The sequence below is a fragment of the Hirundo rustica genome, chromosome 15 (genome assembly GCF_015227805.2).
Source record: "Hirundo rustica isolate bHirRus1 chromosome 15, bHirRus1.pri.v3, whole genome shotgun sequence".
In the NCBI taxonomy this organism is placed as follows: domain Eukaryota; kingdom Metazoa; phylum Chordata; class Aves; order Passeriformes; family Hirundinidae; genus Hirundo; species Hirundo rustica.
The window spans coordinates 8739975-8755727 of record NC_053464.1 but is presented as its reverse complement, the minus strand read 5'-3'; the positions used below and the strand labels follow the sequence as shown (position 1 = coordinate 8755727).

The 15753-nt window shown below is 45.6% G+C and overlaps 1 long non-coding RNA gene across 3 annotated transcripts; it reads right to left on the bottom strand.

Moving 5' to 3' along the window:
• Positions 1–7696: 7696 nt before the first annotated feature.
• On the bottom strand, positions 7697–13668 carry LOC120759746 (uncharacterized). Of its 3 annotated transcripts, XR_005703225.2 has the most exons (4): positions 13505–13668; positions 13166–13311; positions 12104–12225; positions 7697–8998 (listed from the first exon to the last, which is right to left on the bottom strand). It is a non-coding gene; the product is annotated as an uncharacterized LOC120759746 (long non-coding RNA). The 3 variants fall into 3 exon arrangements; XR_005703224.2 differs by lacking the exon at positions 7697–8998 and having other exon boundaries at positions 11842–12225; XR_009208344.1 differs by lacking the exon at positions 7697–8998 and having other exon boundaries at positions 11842–12225; positions 13205–13311.
• Positions 13669–15753: the final 2085 nt, after the last annotated feature.

Below are 15753 nucleotides of genomic sequence, written 5' to 3'. Positions count from 1 at the left end.
CATTTGCTATAAAACCTCAGCAGTCAGAAACAACCAAGAACCCATTTGTACCAGCTGGGCTTGAATGACAATGAGTCACCAACAGAAAGCAGCTGAGAAAAATCCCAGAATGTAATCACAGACACTTCTAACGATACAGCATGGTATTAATTGCATTTTATAAGACTTCATGTGCTATATGCATATGTATATAAAGGGATTAATAGCAGTGCAGAAAAACTTGATGAATGTGAGCTGGAACAAAAATAAGCAGTTATGAATTTTCCTCAGGTGTATTTGTCCTGGAAGTTAGAAGACATTCTAACTACCAAGGCAGGGAGACTCAGCAAAAGCTTTGCTAGCAGCCCAGATCTCCCCGCTGGTTTGAAATGGAGCCTGGTGGTTTCACACACAGAATTATGAGATGAGATGGCAAAACACATTGGGATGGTACTTCTTGGAGCTGGCAGGTCCCTAACTCAGCTCAGAGGACAGAAGAGGTGTCTATTCACCCCATCTCATGCTGAGGGGCAGCATGAGAGCCCTGAGAGCCAGCAGCTACTCAGAGCAATTCCTGCAGTAAGCCACAATTCCCTCAGCAGCTCTCTGTGGGTGCTGTAGGTGGGACCACTCCAACACACCCCCACTGACCTCACACCGACTTCTGCCTCAGCTTTCTGTTCTTTAAACACCTCTTTAAGCCCACCAAGAAGAGGACAATTTTTAAAAGCAGCCTCATATAATCCTGAACAATTAAATAATAATCCGGCTCTTAGCCGCCTGGGGCTGGGTTTGCAGGATCTGCATTTCTGATAGCATGCAATTAATTCCTGGGAGTTGCCAGACACACCAAAGGGGCTGAAAGGCTCCAGCCTTTTGTAATAAATAGGCATCAAAAATGAATTTACTATTAGCTTCCTACAGGGAAGCAAATACACATAAATAGTTATTACAATTACAAAATTGTGTCAAAAATATCAAGGGCTCATGTTTTCCTGCCTTACCAACAGGCTAGAAATGCTGCTCCACCTATTTCTCCCAATCTGCACCACCTTCTAGCAGACTAAATGGACAAGATGAAATACAGTCAAAAGTATGATATTGAATATTACAGTTGTACAGATTAATGTGCTGCAACAGAACGTACTGAAGACCTTCAGCTGAGCATGGCTCAGCATTGGCTCGTGCTGTACAGCAGCAGAATGAAACAAGCCCTGGGATGGGTTCTGCTGCTGGAACCTGGCTTCCAATGGGACAGTGACCCCCAGGGATGGGCACAGCCCTGCAGATAGACAATGGCCTTCACACTCCCAAACAAAAAGCAGAGAAGGATCAGTGTGGCAGGAGAGATCAGCTTCTCTAAAACATCATTTCTCCCACCCTTCCAGTGTCACAGCACAGTGAGGCAGCCCATCCACAGGAGAAGTGCCCAGGCTCCTTGCTGTTCCTGCAGATCTGCCTTGCAGGAGGGATTCCCCTCATGACAAGAAGACGACTGTCATGTAGAAAGTCCCCACCAGCCACTCATCCCAGCCAGCAGAGAGAAATTCGTCTCAGCCACTGAAAATGCCCAAAGTGCAGCAGAGGGGACACGTGCCATGGCCCAAAGTCGTATGTCATACAAATGAGGACAATGAGCCCTGCCACCCTACCCACTTGGAAAAGGGTGAAGAATTTAAACAGTCAAGACTTTTCCCTCCTGGATTTTATAATGGAGTTTGTAGCCCAGCCTCAGGACAACCAGACTTTCCAACAACAGGATTGGAGACATTCAGCCTTGTGAATTAAATATCACCGTGAGCCTGGTAACGGGCAGTGGCTTCCAGCTGTACCTTCCCAGTCATTTGTCACAGTCTTCTTCGTAAATGTAACTGATTCTGCTGGACTGAGCTCCCACAGGTTTCTGTCCTGCAGGTACAGACCTTCAGCATTGCTACATTTCTAGAATAAAAGTGTGAGTAAAAGCCCAAATCTGAGATGCCATGTTCAGGAGGAAATCCACCAGCCTATGACTGGTGCACATCTCAGATATTGGGCTAAAATCACACAGGGCTGCAGCCAAACAAAATTGTGCATTTTAGCAAATATTCCTTAAAATGGTCTTTAGCAGAGATCCATTTTCTGAATTTCTTCTGTGGGTTTTTTCAACAGGTCTCCCCTCTCTCTCATATCCCTTAATGAAGAAAAATAGAGTACATACTGTGGAGTTTTTCCTCCTTTTTCTTTCCTTTATCTACTTATGAGGTTCTGAAAAGCAACCTAATTGAACTGTGGGCAGTTTAAGGGAGGGAAAACTGTGCCCAGTAACACAGGAGCAGAGGAATCATTTGTATTACCTCCTCTTTTAAGCTTTGTTGCTGGGGCCAATTTAAACAGAAACAATGCAACTCCCTGGCTCTTGCTGTGCATCCTAAACAGGTCAGATGATGTCAGATAATTGCTTTGCTTGTGTTTAAGACAAGAAGTTCATGTTGGTGATGTTGAACCATGAGGTTCAACCGTGCCCCAGCTCCTCCAGGAGCTTCTGCACTCTCTGAGCTATCAGCCCAGCTCCAGGCTCAAAAATGGTCACCTGTCCTCCCCCTGCCACCCGCTCAGCCCAGCGCCCCACTCACACCCCCTGTCCCCTGCTCACAGACAGGCAGGGCTTCCCCACACCCTGTCCCTTGGTCCAGCCACTGCCTGGCAGGGACACTGCACAGGTCTGCTACATGGCAAGTTTGCATGGAGGGGAAAATGGGGAAATTTGGGGAGGTGCTGCTATAAAGCAACCCCTTATCCCTAGAGAGCATTATGCAGAGCCCAGAGGTGCAGAAGCCAAGACCAGATGATGCTACTATTTTGATTTTAAATTGTAGATATCAAATGAATCATATTGTCTACATCTCCCCAGTCTGACCAAATAGTCACTTTAAAACAGCATCTTATGTTATTTATCGCCAGTATTAATAGAGGTCGTGCAGGGAAAATTAGCTGAAAGCTGCTTTACAGATTAAAGCTGGCTCAGATTAGATAAGCACAAACTAAGTAAGGAGAGCCAAGAACTATCCTGATACATAAAAACACTTGAAAGGAATCCCCCTCAGTGCCAGCACAGCTCCAAGTGGACCAGAGGTGCATCCTCCCCCTGCGAAGTTCCACACTCCAGTGGTGAGGACAAGGAGCAGCCCTGATGCTCCAAATGCGACACAAAGTACCCTCAGCCTGGCTGAGCCAACCAACAGGCACAACTTCAATTCATCCAAACCATCTTCTGAAGTTGCATCCCAGAGGATCTCCAGCAGACATCTGGCCACAGCTGGCTGCTTAATCAGCTGCCTGCAGGAAGAGCCACATGCATAATAAACCAATTCTCATTTAAACCGATCTTGCACTGGTGTGACCTTTTCCAGGAGTGCGATGGGGTTAACTCCAGCAATCAAGAGCGCTAAAGCTCAGCAGCTGCTTGCAGGGAGGCTCTGATAATTCAGCACCGGGATCCCAGCCCGGGGGACAGCAAGGAGGAGAACAGCACATGGGATTTGTGTTTGGGGGCACTGGTGAGAAGATGAGGCTGCACATCTGCAGGCTGGCTGGAGAGGCTGCTTAGCATGCAAAGCCACCGCACGGAATGTGAGCTGCTGCAGCGGTGACTCAGAGGGGAGAAGGGACGGGGAGGGAGGAAATGTGCAGTTTAATTAAACTGCTTGGAATTATCAAAGTGGGGGAAACAGAGGAGCGGCACAGGGGAATGCAGGGGCAGAGGGCAGCGGCTGTGCCTCGCACAGGAGCACATTAGTGAATAAAAGGAATCCAAATCAAGAGCAACAGTGGAGGGATGGAATCCAGGAGGCACCAAGACAAGGGTTGGGTCACTACAGAGCCATAGAACCATTTAGGTTGGAAAAGACCCTTAATCTCCTGGAGTGCAGCCATAGTACAAAGCAGCAGAAAGGCCAGAGTTTCTCTGATCACCACCTCAGAGGGGTTGTACGAGGTCTCTGCAGAGACTGAGGGTGCTGCTGACCACACAGGAGGACCTCTCCTTCAAGGCTGCCCCCATAACCCTCAGTCTTGTCTTAATTAGGGCCAGAGTAAGAAAGACAACAACACTGTGGAGGAAAATGCTGGTTCCAAGTTATATCGGTTTTGAGTGGCAACATTTTGGCAGCAGGGAGGACCCTCCTGCAGCACAGCCTCCCCTGCCCTGTCCCAAAGCAGAGGGGGCTGCCCGTGCAGGACAATGCCTTGTGAGAAGAGCACATTAACTTCGAGTCTCTGTACAATCACAGACATTAACAGCAGCACTTAATAGAACCTCACACTTGCTCAGTAACCACTCCACAGCTGCCAGCCCACACCAGTTACTGCATTGCAACCAGCAGACATGCTGCAAGGTACCCCAGAGCATGGATGCAACCACAACCCAGCAGCTAAAGGCAATGGCAGAGATGACAATCTATCAGTGTTGCTAAAGTACATTAAATAAAACCAAACCATTCTCCACTCAGGCCTCTCTGCACTAGCTATCCTCTTACACCCCCATAAAGCAACAAAGGAGAAACAGCAAAATCTTCATGGGGTTTTTAACAGCTGAATTTGTCATCATTTTTCCCCACTCTGTTAAAGTTTTGGGGAGATGTATGAGGACGAGTTATCCTTCTCTGTGGTGAGTCATCCCTGGCCTCGCCTACTTAGAGAGGTGTTTGATTGATATCAGGGTGAGAAAGCCCCAGATGGAGGAACATGCTGCCTTACCAGCATCCCCACTGTGCCCCCTCAGCAGTGCAGGACTGGCCTGCAGAGACCCAGGATCAGATTCATGAGCATCAAGAAATTGCTGGGCTCTGCTCCCTTTAGGGCCGATTGAAGACATAGGTCAAGCAGCTCCACATGGTTTTGGAACCAGGTTTAAAAGATTTAATGTTCCAGGAGATGAAAGTACTGGCTACTAAATGGATTCAACAAAACTCATCCTCATGCTCACAGGAGACTGAGCATTTAAAATCTACCTTGCACACATTTTCTAGTGATTTTCTGGAAAACAAACGATTACATTACAAGTTAAAAGACTTTGCTGTACTTTTCTTTGTTTAGTTTTCTAAAAGACAAAACTTGGGCTAGTTTTCACCCTATGGTCCTCCTGTCTCCAGGAGGCCATCAGACATCCTTCTTGGCTCACAAGCCACACACGTACCCATGGCCACACTGGGACCACGGCGTGTTCCCTCCCCATCCATTTCTCTAATGATCAGTGGGTCACAAAGAGGAACACTCACCACTTTCTTGTTAGTCAATAGTTTATGGCAGTTGGTATCAGACAAATCAAGGGAAAACAAGCTTTTGAATTCTTACAGGTGTTCTGACCTCATTCTTCAGAGCAGGTTTGTACACTCAGAGCTCCCACCTTTACCTGGAGCCATACCAGCCTTCTGCAGCAAACAGCTCTGCTGACTCCGCTTGACTCCAGTGGGCCCTGAGAGCTTGGCAGCCTCTGACACAGCTCTCACATTATGGGGAAGCAGGTGGAGAAATGAATGTTGCTGTGGGTTCTCAGACTGGCATATACCAGCCTCCTGATGGCTGGGAGTGCCACCGCCCCCACCTCGCCTCCTGGCAAAGCCATTTCCTGCACCTGCAAAGCCCCATCTCCTCAGGCAGCACTAGCACAATGCCGGTGGCCACAGGATGCTCATTGGTGAGGTCTGTGACACAGCTCAGACACACAGGGGCTCGGAAATGTCAGCTGCTCGTGTCCGGTGAGCTCCCAGCTGAGCACGGGGGGATCAGAAAAAATGATATTTCAGAAGGAGCTCGTCTGGATAAACCTTTAGATCTCATTGTCCTCACCAAGACATCTCAGTTTTACAGTTCCTAAACCCAGCCTCTCCTTGATGTAAATAAACAAGAAAGAGCTGAAGGCTGAGTTAATGCAGAGTCAGACAAAGGACACACCAACACCTGCAGGCACATGAGCATGGATCCAGTTTATAATGAACTGGGCACACTGCAAAGGTTGGGCTGGCCAGGCTGGCCTCTCAGCAGGTACAGAGATTTGCTTCCTGACCTGGGGGTAAGATAGACAGCTGCTCTCGAGGATGTGGGGATACTCCTCAGGATCCCTGCCTGGATTTTTTTTTTTCTTAAATATTTTGTTTTGAGAACTTCATTGATGCAGAAATCTGCTGGAAGGATTATTGCAAATAGATGATCCTGCATAAAGAGCCACTTTAAAGCCAGTGCATGATGTTCAGAAGACTCCTGCCTTCCTCAGGAAACCACAATGCATGCAGGGACAGCTGTACTACGGCCAGTGCCACCTGACAAAGCTGTAACCAGCTGAAGGTGGCTTCATCAATAACACCAAATACTGCCAAGAGTCACTTGGGACAAGTTTCTGCTGCTAAGACACTTTACTTCATAGCTTGATTGTAGAGGGAAAAGCTGAAGATTTTTTCAATGGTTTAAGGATTCAGGAACAAGAAATCTGCATATTTCCAGGGAATATATACCAACATCCAGGTCAGCAATTTAGGTCACACTGGCCTTGTTATGCTGAGGACTTCTGCTCTGAGACAAGCAGCCAGCTCCAGAGGACAGGGCTCTAACACAGCAAACCAGGTCATTAACAAGGAGAGGCCAAGAGCTTCATGCTACACTTTTTGTGCCAAATGCACATGAAGGGCTAATGTGAAACACTAAGAGAAGTCACAAATGGGCAGAGGGCTACAAACTGTGGAAACAGCCAGGGCTGGGAAATCCAGACCAGGCCAGGCCGTACTTTCTACAATGGCTGTTAATGCATTTTAGCCCTTTCTACCCTCTTGAAATCCCTGGGGGGGATGGTGGGAGAGAACCACCTTGCAAGTCCTGAGTGAGAGTAACATTGAAGTGCAGAGAAGATGCATGTCCTGCAGCCCAGCACAAGGTGGGGGATCTACAGGCAGGCATGGGACATCTCAGCCACCCAGCAGCAGAGCAGTGACACTGATGGCAGCTCTCAGCCTGGACCGTGTCCCAGACCAGGCTCCTCACTCAGCTCTGGGGACAGATAATTGTGTAATGACACTTAGCCAGACATTGTGATAACTTCACTGTCCTGGGAATAGCCACAGCGGGAGCAAATAACCCCACACCTGCATTCCCTACCTGCCCACAGCAGGCTGTGGAGCTCAGCACTGTGCCCTGTGTACATTTGGAAAAGCTGTGTTGCCAAGGGTCCTGGCAGTGGCTGCTGCAGTAGTGAAGTCCAAGGTGAGACGGTCACGCTGCAGATCTGACCCTGCACACGGCTGCTGGAGCAGAGTGCTCCAGAGAGCCTCCAGATGGTCCTTCTGGCACTGCTTTGCTGTACCTGACAGGGACACCCCAGAAAACAGCATGCAGGCATTGAGTTAGTGAAACTAGCTGCTAGGCACGAAGGGTTAACAGTTCATCTAGAAAGATTAATTTATGCCCAAACCCCTTTCTGTTGTCACTTACCGAGAGAAAAAAAGTTAAGCACTGTAAAATGGGCAGCGATAATTGCATTTCCTTAAGGACGTGTCTGGCAGGAGGTCGCTATCTGCTCCACGAAGTACGTGACCGTGATACTGTCATTTTGACAGAATCAATGTATGTAGTCATTAATCTTACAAATTAAAACCCCATAAATCTCTGTTAAACCCACTGTCATTGATTAGGAATTACATTACCACAATACACAGAAGCCTTTTAATTTTGTTTTTCCTCCAAAATGAATAAACAGGTCTGTTCAGTTTATCTTCTCTTATGCTGGAGTGATAAAGGGCAAAGCCATTTCACGGCTATGCATCATTGTTTTGGAACAAAATCATAGCTAAGAAGCTTGGGAAAGCGGGGAATGAAGAAGAAAAATCAGTTTCCAGGGATGTAATTTAGCCCAACTACCTATTATTACTTCTCAGGAGTATCAAACACTGGGGCAGAATTTGCCAAACCTTAAATCTTGTAAATTCCGTTGATACACACCCTGTGAATAATCCAGCAGGTCTCCTCATGAAAAAGATAACATTTGTTGTGTCAGATTTTTACCTGCTTACCTACTTTTTTTTAATGTTCCTAGCCATTGGAAATAGTCCAGTTCGAAGAGTTATCCAATCAATTGACCTTCCAAGGTAACAGATAATTACTTCTCATTACAGTAATGACTCAATAATTCACATAAATGACTAGGAAATCCACTGCCTCTTCTGAATTTTGACATCTGAGTGGTGCTCTAAAATGCAAAAGCAGACATGAACTTCAGAATAGAGACAATTCAGTTAGAGACAGGGACTGGTGCTCTGATAGTTCAACACACAAATGCTCTACTAGACCAGCCCGACCCCATGGGCACCACAAACCCTGCAGTTCTGCTGTGATTAGGCCAGCACTTCTTCTTGTTCGAGTATTTGGGAAGCAAAGTAAGGTCTTTCTGATAATTAGTTATAAAATGGGGACCTGCTGTTCAGATTTAGCCATCTACTGTTCAGATTGAGTTTTACTGTTGGGAGGATACATATAAAAGAAGATTTCCGAGAATGAGGACTCAGACAAGAGCTTTCTGGAGGATGTTTCTGGGAACAGCTGGTGAGCACAGGAGGGGGAGAGTGAGCAGCCATGGATACACACCCAAGGCAAGATCAACATCCCAGCTTCAACAGGAAACAGAAAGGGTTCAAGGACTGAAACTTGTTCAATTCTTCTACCTTCTTCACTCACCTTTTCTCACAATACCCATCTCCTGTAACTACCCCTGGCTTCAAACAGGGGGAAAAGAAACTCTACAAGCTCTGTGAGTTTGGATGCAAGCACCTCAATGGAGGGTAATTAAATATAGCATATGTTCTCTTTTAGTAGTTGTTTACAGCTGGAAGATCAAATGGTTTTCTCGGACTTTGATCTTGATGCTTCTCCTTGAAAAAAGACGCAGACAACTTCAATGGACCCTAGTTGCAACTTTTTAGGGATGATGTTGATTGGATTCAGTGCCCCTTAGCAGAGCCGCACACCTTCAGGCTGGGGAAAGAGTTTTTCCAGTCTGTAAGGGGAACATACACATAAGTTAAACTGAAATCTGGGCAAGTGCAGGGTGCAAACCCCAAACCAGCAGCTTAGGCACAGAAGTTAAAGAAGCAGCCACCCAGTGTCCCATCCAAACCTCAGAGCTGCTCTCACTGCCTCATCCCATTGCTGCTCTGAAGTGCTGGCTGACTTCTGAAGGGATCAACCACAATTATCACTACAGCTGCCCCAAGAGCAATAGCCTTTTCTTAATAGAAAAGGACATACATTTTGTGTAAAAAGTCTTTTATTGGCATAAACAGGCTTTATGCAAAATTTTTGTAATATTTTCACATAGTTAACATCAAGAAGTTTTCCTGATTTTCTGGGTAAGCTGTTGCTCTAAGGACACAAGGCAAATTGTAAAATTTACATAGTCCCCAAGACCAATCCCAGCCAGATAAAGCTATGGGATACTGACAACAGTCAACAATTTAATTTGCCCGAGGGCTAGAAAGTCCGAGCGTAGTACAAGATCCTCTGAACACCAAGTAGCTCTAGCAAATATCCCCCTTCAGAAACATTGCAGCTGATTCTTGCCTCTTACTGTATCTCACAGACAACAGGAGCCACTTAGGAGCCAGTTCTCAAATTGGCCAGCAAACCTCAGCCAATCCAATTGGAATAGGGATAGAAACATTTCCCAGAGTGAAGCAAACCACACAAGATCAATAATATAGATCCTGGGACAAGGAAAAATTACTGTGTCTGAAGAAGGAAACAAATGAGAGAAAAATCCCAAATCAATTATTGCCAGAATCTGGGGGAAAAATGAAATAGCATGTGGAATAGCAAAATGGCATTACTATGTGTATGTGTGAAATGAGTAGATATGGGGCAAAATACATATTTACTTTTTACACAGAGAAGACAACTCCCACTCCAATTTCACACAGCTCCTTCCTCAGCTGCATGCAGGTGTAGAGAGAACACATGCACTGGATTCTAACGGAAAACAGTGAAAACCATGAGAAAAGATGGGAAGGTTAGCTCCTGCCAGATGCACCTTTCCAAAGAGCACAGAATGAGTAATGCCTGAGCAACCCCCACCGGGCTTTGAAGGGAAACATTACATCCATTTGCCGAGTCTACCTTGAATGCTAAATACAGCATTTGATAACTCATTCCTTGCAAAAACGTGCAGGTAACAGGTAACAAAAGCAGCAGCTAATTACTCTTAATCACCTGCCAGCCAGTGACAGAAAACAGGCTGCCAAAAGTTGGACTTTTGGTAAGGTTCAATACAGTAAGGTTCAATACAGTTCAATACCCCTACCTACAAGAACGGGCTTTGAATAAAAGATGCAACTCCGCAATGAAGACAGACCTTCAGGGATATACACACACACAAATATTCAAGATAACCCTCTTGATCACCCAGTTATGGTTTACTGCACTTAAGGTGGTATCTGTTGTTATGGACTTGAGTCTAAAAGATCAAATTTCAGTATTTTGCCTTTCAGACGAATGATGACCTGTCTGAGATACCAGAGGGGAAGGAGGAAGGAATTCAATTTTGAACATTGTTCAGTTTAGACCTCGAAATAATTAGTTATGTGTTTTATGTCTTATTGCAGTGGAGTCAGAACTTTTTCTGTAGGTATCATCTGGGAAAGACCTGCCCTTCCAGTCACAGCAACGGACAAAAGACATCATTTGCTCCATGTGCTTGAGCTAAACTCACAAAAGCAATGGAGTAAATAAAAGATTGCAACAGGGTTTGAAATATTAATGTTTTATCAGTGACTAAAACCAGAAGTTTTTTCTGTTCATGAATTAGTCAGCAGCTAAAGTTAATCCCTCTCAGAAGTTTAGATTGCCAGGGACCCCATAATTTGTAAATTACCAGACTAATCTTGCTATGTCCTATGGCCAGATTTCTCGTGATTCCAACTTGAAGAAATCCTGTGAACAATCTCATCCCATTCAGACAATTCCATATCACCCTTCTGCCAAATGCAAGTCTCTGCAGTCGTGTTCACGTGGGAGTGCAGATTACAAGGCAGCAGCTATCAGCTGGCACAGCCTGCGCTGCACACAGCGCTCTATTTCCTTGTGTAAAGTCACTGAGGCCTCAGGATTCGTGGATGTGTCCCCACACCTCCCAGGACTTCCATGCACATGTTCAGCATGTGTTCTGGCAAGGCCTGTTTGCCATCAGCAGCAGTGTCAGCGCAGGGACAAGAGTCCTGCCCCAAACACACTCCCTGAAGCCATTCCAGCACCAGCAATGCCGCCTGCTTTGTCCAGAGTCACCTGCCGAGTTCAGCATTGCAGGGGAGGTGGGAAGCCAGTGCCCAAATCAAGATTTCTAAACCAGAATCAGAGCCTTCTTCCCACCCCGTACAGAGTGGGAGAGAGGTGCAGGGACAAGCCTGGGGGTTGCTGCATTGTCTTTGGCGACATGGATGACATTTCAAACAAAACCTTCTTGTGTGTCTCAGCCCCTGTCCAAATACTAAACCCAAAAGCCTTAATCCTTCTCCACCCCACCTTGGGAGTCTCTCAGCCAGCACAGCTTTTACAATGACACGTTTCTTCCCTAATCCTGACTTATGCTAATGTTGTTCTGGAATTGGTTACTAGGGCAAGCTGCATAGTGGTGTCTCTCCAAATCAATACTTCACTGCTCTCAAACCACTCAGTTGTCCTTCCCCAGAGCAAAAGCCCATGTGAGGTGCCCAGTAACTTCAGCAGAATTTCAGTGAAGGCCAGCAGCGCAGATCCTCCACCAAGTTAATTGATCAATCTTTATGGATTTCAGTGGAGCTGCACTGATCTACACTAGCTGGTGATTTAGGCCAGCATCATTACACAGTAGGAGCCTAAAGAAGTTCTTCTACCTTTTCACATCACCTATTAAGCAAGGCCTGGTAACATCTGCAATGGGCAGATCTGCAGCAGCTCCTTTTCATTAGTTAACAGCTCACACAGCAGCAAATCACCACTAATGTCTGGTTCCCACACCACACGGGGCTGCAGAGAAAAGCCACCTCCAGAGCTGCATTCAGAACTGCTGCGGCTGAAACTTCAATCATCTCCACAGAGGCCAACTTGATCATGCCTTAAAATCTTTCCTCACCTTCCCCTTCAAGGTTCTGTGTTGGAGCAGAAGCAGGTGCCCCTCAGCTCAGGGGGCTGTGGTGGTGGTCACACAGGCAGGGCAGGACAGCATTTCCCAGCTCCATCTGCGGAGATGAAAGCCTGTGGATTCAGAGGTGTTTCCACTCACAGCAGTGTCTGGAAGGGGCAGGAGGCATGTACTTTTCCAGTTTAGGTCATGATGAAGATTCACAGACCTCAATGCCAGTGAATTTTGTGCAAGGATCTGTCCTAACCCACATACAAAGAAGGTACCACGGTGTGGGTCCTACAGCAAGAGGATTTCTTCCCCATAGAATATATCTGGGCCTGAAGCCAATTACTTCAGTGCATGTTTCATGCTAACATTTAGGTCAGAAGCAATTGAATGAAACAAATTCAAATTCCATTTGAATTTTCAGTCTTTACTGTGGTTTGCCTTAAAAGAAGACTGGTTCTCAGAAAGGCCCAGGCAACTGAGCATATTGGGGCATTTGTAGGCTCAAGCTGGGCACCCAAAAAAGGGAGAGGGAAGCCATGAGCACTGTTGCTGAGCACTGGTCTGGTAAAAGAGGAAATTATTCCCAGCTTCCAAACTATAAAGAATTTGTGTAGAGTTCCTTATTTTGCAAATGTAAATTTATTTTAATTAAAATAATTTGGCATTATTTCAGCACTGTTTAAATTATTGTGGCCAAACCAGTAAATCTGATAATTCAGGGCTGAATATAACCAATTAGATTTACTGTGTGATACACCATAATCTGATCAAGCAGTCTCAAAGGATTTGACTTGTTAGCATTTCAAAAGCATAGGAGGTTTTTGAATAATTTATTACATTTCTTTCAAGTTCATCTTTGTTAATTCATTATGTAAAGATAAGGCAGATGTTTTACAGAGGCTTGTGCCATATCTATTTTAACTTGTATTAATCTGTTGCCAAAGACACCCCCTTTTCACAGACAGCTCAGTGAAAATAACAGGTACAGAAAAGGTTTTAGGAGCAGATGAAGGTTGTGACTTTCAAATTTCAGTTTCAGAGATAAGGGGATTTCCCACAAACCTGTCCACCCTCTCTGAGAAAGAAGTTTTGTCCATTTACTTCTCCCTGGTTTCCTCCCTCCAGCCTCTCTGTCTCACTCGAGTTGAGTTTAACACATCCGCTCATCCTTCCTGCAAGGAGCTGCAACACTTCTTGCATCAAAACCTCTGGAAACAGAATCATTAGCTGGGTTAAACAAACCCCCAGCACCTCAGTTCAGCCTGCTGGAGGGATTTGTCCCCTGCCCACTAGCACGGGCTGTGAGCAGGCATTTGCTCACCCAGCTCAGCACCAGGCTCACTCCCTCCTGTGCCTCACAGCAGCTCCTCCAGGGGGGCAGCTTCCCGAGGGGACACTCACCACGGGTTATTTTGCTTTGTTCTTGTTCTGCCCAGCAACGAGTTATTCACCAGAGGCTTGAATCCCTGGGAACAAACTTTGCCGAGTTCATTAGGAAAAGGGCACACGTCCATTGCTTGCTCCCTTTTCTGGGAGCTCAGGGCAGCAGGAAAACTCCCCAGGGCTGCGAACACACGTCTCAGCACAGGGCCTTCTTCCACATGTAAATACCAAATAGTGACCAACTGTGCTCACCTGGAAACCTACAGTGAAATCATCTCACCTCCTAAGTGGTAAATAGTTATCACACAAGCAGCTGCAATTCAGATACTTCTCTTGGAATATGATGGATCTGGAGCTGTTTCTCTCTGCTGGATAGAGCAGTGTAGACAGCTACCCTAAACTTGGCAGATGTCTAAATCTAGGATGATAGAAAACCCAGTGTTCTTCAGCTAGAAGAGGGACTCAAACTCTGCACTTTGAGTCTGCAGCTGTGAAAAACAGCACTGCTGATGTACAAAAGCAAGATTATGGTCTTACCCACAGGAAACAAGAAATAACTTGGAGATTTCCTAGAAATCTACGCCAGGTCAAAAGATTTAGGTAACTTGAAAGGATGTTTGCTGGAACTGAAGGCTACTTGAAAGCAGAATTGCATTAGCAAAAGCTAGATATGTAAATGAGAACTCTGTAACCCAGCAAGCACAATTCATGAATAAACATTACTGCTCCAAGTGAGGGCTGGGACCATCTGAGGAAGTTCCTGCTGCATCCAGTTCAATTTTGTGCTACCCAACAACCCTCCATGGGAAAACAGCCATTTAAGTGTCCTTTGAGCCAAGGCTGACAGTGCTTGCTATCACAGGACAGCCAAACTTCTCCATTATCAGTCTTTTGAGGGTCAGGACTCAAAGTCTGGCTAAGTTACATGGTCAGCATCTGCACCAAGAAGAAAAAACTGGGTATGCAAGCACACGGTAAGATGGCTTTTTAACCCATACCTGCGATGATGCTCTCGTGCAAGACTGAGCTGAAAAAGAAGGCCAGCAATATAGCTGGAATAATCCCAACATCTAATAATCTTCCTTAGCAATTTAGATTTTTTTTTTTCAACAATAATGAGCTTTGAATTATATCATTAGCTAGAATGCAAATTCTAATCCAGGAAGTTGTACTTTATCTTGATTCCATTTTCAAAACCATCTGGACGTAAACCACACAGATGAAGTAGCATCAAAAATACACGGCTATTACTAATTATGGTATGCTGTGCCATTTCTCCCACCACCTGCTAGCAATGACACAACATTACTCAAGAATCAAGCTTGATAAGCTTGATGAATAATTTTAATATTATTTTATTCAGCCTGCAAATTATCTCTGAGCAGATTTTTTTCTCCCCCCACCCCTCCCCATATCTATCTTGTTATTTAAAGTTAGTCACAATGGTTTCTGTGACTAATTTCTGATCTGTAACTTGTTTATGAGAACTGTGTTGCAAGCGCTTGAGATTTGAAATTCAAAATTTGGTGTAGTTTAGCTCTGACGTGTAGTTCAATAGTGGTTTACTCCCTGACTAGATAACAACCCAGTCATCCTCCCAGGGTGACGTTTTGCACATGAGGACTCAAAGCTCATTTTTCCCAATGTGCAGTGCTTCCTTACAGTTTGCTGCACCTTCATAGAATGTTCTAAGAACGCAGCAACAGTGAAAATACTAAGGAAGCTTGAGGGTTGGAGAAAAGGAGGATGTAAGGAATTGCCTGAGATTTTCTGGTTTTACAGGATTAGCTTCAAAAATAGCAGTAGAGTCTGTTGTAGCAAACAAATCTTCCAAATATGTCCACCACTGGATCAATTAACAGGTGGCTTCAGAAGCACCTGCAGGCAAAGGCACTGTCCTTGTGAAAACAACTGCTCATGTCCCAGCCATCGTCCTGCACAGATAACAGTGTCCTCGTTAAGGCAGAGCTCTGATCCTGTGAGGAATCACACTCTGCTCACTGAATGAAGGCTTCTGCTTCCTCACCTTTCCCATCTTTTAACTTCCAGGACATTCATCTGTCTCATTTTGAAGCTGGACACATTTGAAAGCACAACATAACTGAGCAAGGGAGTATTCCTTGTATATCCTACAATCCCGCAGCTGCTCAGACCCAAGCCTACATTTTGGGAGGGGTGTTAGCACACTGTGGAGACAACACATCCCCCTCCTCTGTAAGCCCCTCCAGAGCAGCTCAGGAAGTCTCCCAGTGTCCATTCAGCCCTGT